This window comes from Phyllobates terribilis, unplaced genomic scaffold (assembly GCF_046119375.1).
Source record: "Phyllobates terribilis strain yellow unplaced genomic scaffold, ASM4611937v1 Scaffold_60__1_contigs__length_8166268, whole genome shotgun sequence".
Taxonomy (NCBI): domain Eukaryota; kingdom Metazoa; phylum Chordata; class Amphibia; order Anura; family Dendrobatidae; genus Phyllobates; species Phyllobates terribilis.
In genome coordinates this window covers 1,640,484-1,645,483 of record NW_027362820.1, presented here as the reverse complement: position 1 = coordinate 1,645,483, position 5,000 = coordinate 1,640,484, and positions in this window count along the sequence as shown.

The window sequence follows — 5,000 nt, the reverse complement described above, 5'->3', positions numbered from 1 at the left end:
CTGCAGTGTCTGCAAACTTGGTCAAGAACTACAGGAAACGTCTGACCTCTGTAATTGCAAACAAAGGTTTCCGTACCAAATATTAAGATCTGTTTTTCTATTGTATCAAATAATTAATTTGCATAATTGCATGAAATAAGTATGTAAAAATTATAAAATGTTATTTTCTGTTTTTTATTTTTAGATTCTGTCTCTCACAGGTGAAGTGTACCTACGATAAAAATTACAGCCCTCTCCATTCTTTGTAGGTGGGAAAACTTGCAAAATCGTCAGTGTATCCAATACTTATTTTCCCCACTGTATATACTTTGTTGCTAAAAAAGAAAAAACCCACCGGTCTTCTATGTGAACATAACAAAGACTATAACTAAAAATCTTATATATTAAAAAAAAAAACAAGGTTGACCACATTTTCTTATGGTATTTTTATCTGAAACTTCCTTGGAAAATTCACTGGAAATATCAGAAATGTCTGAAGTGGGGACCTCAATGTAAGACCCCCACCCATTAGATGTAAGGGGGCTCCCAAACCTCACGTGTCGATGCAGCACAGCCATCTGCAGCCACATTTTACGTAGAGCACACGCAGAACCGGGTCATTAACACATACATTAATCCTTTCATTTCGTTCTCCTTTGCTGAAGATGTGTTTGACAAAGACCTCATCTACCAAAATAAAGAGGTGTATTCCCTATGAAGTAACAATACCGTGGCATCTCTTCTTCCCAGGTCCTCTGCGTTGTGCCAATCTTCTGGAAATGTGTGGATACATTGACAACTGGCCACTGCCAGGCCCCTGGTCGTAGTGATTATGCCTACTGTCCAAACTGATTAGACATGGACAAGGAGTAAGGTAACACCCCATTGTCAATTAGATGTAAGGCTATGTTCACACTAGGCGTTTTTTCACTACACATTACTTTCAATGGGTGAAATACACTGAAAGAAGTGACGTGCTCTATTCAGCAAAAAACAATGCAAATCACAAAATACTGATCATACAAAAACCAGGGTGTGAGCAGGAGATTTCTGAAATCTCATAGACTTTGCTTGTACTGTAAAACACAGCTGAAAATTTGCATTAAAAAAATGCTGAAAAAAACGCAATGTGTGAACATAGCCTTCAAAGGCACTGCACAGTGGTCTGAAACACAAATTCTGCACATTTGTGATTTTATAGGGTTTATAAGATTACTAAAACAGATGTGTCAGGAGACCACACAGATCCACTTTATAAAAAACAAAAACACCTCAGTCATTGAAAGGTTAAATGACAACATTCCTAAGTCCAGTGCTCAAAATCTCCCAAGTCTCCTTACATTATGTAGTAAAGGACAGGTGACATTGGGGCCTTGCTTGTCCACCAGGTGATGTCTTATCGGTGGAAAGACTGTGATGAGAGGTTTGTCTTGAGGAAATTGTGGCGGAAGTAAACTGCAATAAAAACAAAGTATTAGAGCAAGACGCGGGATACATGACTGCAGCCTACAGAAACGTGACAGGTCCGGGGAAAATACCCAACACCCTCATCTCATCTCAATGGAAAATCCATTTAGGTGGCACGTAGCGTAAGGCATAAAGGGACGTCAGCACCTTGACATATGATCGTAATGGTGTTATAAGAGATCTGATGAGTCCATCATGACAAATCTAGTGTGGAAAACATCTGCAAATCCGTCTGGAAGTGCACTGGGGCGTATCCCTGCACTTAGACAGCTCCTTTCAAGTGCACGGACACGCCCCTCTGCACTCCCACACCAATCTGCAGACACTCCATTTCCTTTTGACTGGCACATCGGAGCTCTGCAAAAAAAAAAAAAGGATAATTTTTCTGGGGAGGGACAATCGACGATACTGTTCTACCACTACTTCCATATGTAAAAGGAAGCTGAGAGGACCCTATAAGCCTCCATATTGATTTAAAGTGATTTCTTATTAGTAGCAATTAAACAACTTGCATTAATACACATCATCTATAGTGACGTCATGAGCCGCCAAGCAACATCATTTAATGGCTCCAGTGCTACAAGACATGACTATGGATGACAAGTCATTGTAGGGTACCGATTACACGCGGTGGGGTCTATCAACAGCATGGGACAAAGATATTCTAGAAGTACCTAATATGGTCTGCTTTCTTTAAGGGGTTGCCCACTACCTTGATATTGATCACTTACCCATTGGATAGGTCATTAATATGGAATCAGTGGGGGCCATCTTCACAAGTGAATAGGAGCATGCGGCTCCCTCTCTGGGGGGCTGTCAGAACCCCATCGATTTGATATTGATACCCAATGCTGATGTTATCAATATCAAAGTAGAGGACAATCCCTTTAATTCCCATTAGGTTCACATTTAATAACCCCAACAAATGCAACGTAATCTCTCAACTAAGACAATAGCACCCCGTGTCACTTACATATTGATGCTGATGGTGAAGTTCTTAAAGGTGATTGGCAGTCTGTACTCCACATCTTTCTGAATTTCAGTAATACTGGAAAGATAAAAAAAAGAAAACATTAATGATGACAATTCTACAAACTGCTGTGTCCCAAAAGAAAACACAACAGGTGGATATGTGTAAACCTAACCGATGCTCCAGTATTGTGGGTGCTGGAGCGTGCAGTCTCACAAGACACGATTTGTCTACCGTCTTGAATTGGAGGTGCCCCAGCCCCCAATAATGATCTAGGGCTGATTCGGCAGAACAGCATGAGGTCCGGCAAATCTGACCGCTTTATGGATACAACATGTTCCATATTACGACCCCAAGAAAAAAGCCAAATAAAGAAGTGTGAGAACAGGACGGCGATGGGTGTACGGAGGATGGCAGAGAGATGACTGCAGAACGCAGCATAAAGCACTCAGACATTAATCATCCCTGACAAAACATAATACAAGTCCTGCTTCATGCTGGGTACGCTTCTCAGGTAACCCTATACTGAAGGACTTGTACTGTGCATAGACCTAACATACAACACATTACATACAAGTTATCCCGCAGCAAGAGACACATGACATAAAATAATAACCATCCTAGACATCAAGTTCCCCTTTGAGAGGTCACAAGGTAATATCCGATGGCTCTAAAATGGAATCTGCCACCAGGTTTTGCTATCCCATCTGCATGATGTAAGGGCAGAAACCTGATTCCAGAAATGTGTCCCTTATTTCGCTGCAGTTTTGATACATTTTAGTTTTATCTACTGCAGATCTAGCAGTGCTCTGAATGCTGAGCTCCGTATAACCGGCTGCACCACTGATTGGCAGCTTTCTGTGTACACTGTGCATAGGCAGAAGGCTGCTATACAGACCTTGTGAAAAATGAGAAAAGAGAAAGGGAGAAAAAGCGCGCCATGTACCACCTGAGGAAGATAGTTCACTATCGAAACGCTCTGTGGAAAGGGCTCATTAAATTTATTTTTTAGTCCTAAAAAGTTTTTCACTTCTAGTGTTCATTCTTTTAGCGCCCTATAGACCACTTTTTTATTTAATTTGGACCACTCCTGAAAAATGAGGGATACCTGGTTGCAGGTTTACTAGTCTTCTAGTCACAACCTCCTACTGATAAAACAAAGATTTTATCAAAACACCAGCAAGCAGCCCAGAAAGTGACACATCGCTGGAATCAGGGTCTCTGTCTCTACATCATGCTGCTCTCGGAATATATGGCAAAAACCTAGTGACAGATTCCCTTTAAGCTCTCATCTCTAGTGATCAGGACCCTAGAATTTTCTTCTGAGGTGGGTTTCCCTTTAGCTCTGCACCTACCTAGCGTCACTGCATGGCTGCGGAAATAAAAAAATTAAAAAAAAAATCTTTCTGAATTCTGAAGAGAACGAGCAGTTGTGGAGTGTCTATATAATAGATGTAGAGAAGTGGGATGACGGCGGCCTGTGCTGAGCATTGCCCGGCTGATCAGGTGATGACTGATGGGTCACATGAATGAGTTATTACAGCAGAAACCGCAGCCGTCCTGATAACTATTCCTGCAAGGAACCGGCCGTCCCTAACCCTGCAGCTACATAATAGAGATGCAAAGAAACAAGGAGAAAGAAAGGATGCAATGACCGGGATCACCAAGGAATAGCAAAAATATAGAATTTTATTAAAGACTAAACATACAAGACATGTTAAAAAAAACACTAAAAAGCAACAATTGCCCCAATGAATAACAAAACCATTGCAAGGTACTGATATGGTTAATCCTCACATATATATGCCCAACTAGTCACAGAAAATCTCAATATATGACTACAGACTGCCCACCACAATATAATAAAGAGCAAGGTAGCAGCAAAGTATCTATTCACAAAGGCATTAATATCCAAATAAGCCTATAAAAATAGTGTCCATTATATAACCCCACAATGAAACCTGCTGCTGACACAATCGCCCCAAATGTGAAACAATACAATTGGATTGCTAAAAGAGCAAGCTAACGCTGTTAGGTCGGGCAGTAGAAAAAAATGATGTAAATACACCTGAACCATCAGGCAACCTACAGAAATGTGCATGGAGGATGTTGTTTTTACATAAGAGTTATGTATACAGAAAAGCTATATGTCCTATACAGGAAAAGTGTGGGATGAGGAGCTTACAAGACCACTAAAGTAAGACATTCACAAGCTCCTTCTGTATACTCCCTGGTGCCGGGGGTCCGACCCCACTGATCTTACACTGAGAATGTATGGAACTCCTGTAATGTCACCCTTCTTTTCTACAATGTAATCAAGGCATATTTATATGTCTGAACAAGACTTGTATCGACCCATAAAAGAAAAGAGCCGCAGCTCCACCATACTGAATCCCTGCACAGCGACGCTATCAGCCGTGCAGGGACACAACGCAGCTGCCGTCACTTATATAATGGCCGAATGTGCAGGGAAAAGCCACAACGGACCTCATTGTTCTGAAGGCTGCAGCGTATCCGAGCTATATGTGATACTACTCTGACATAGGGAAAGGGACAAAAACCCTTCAAATAGCAGGGAGTGACG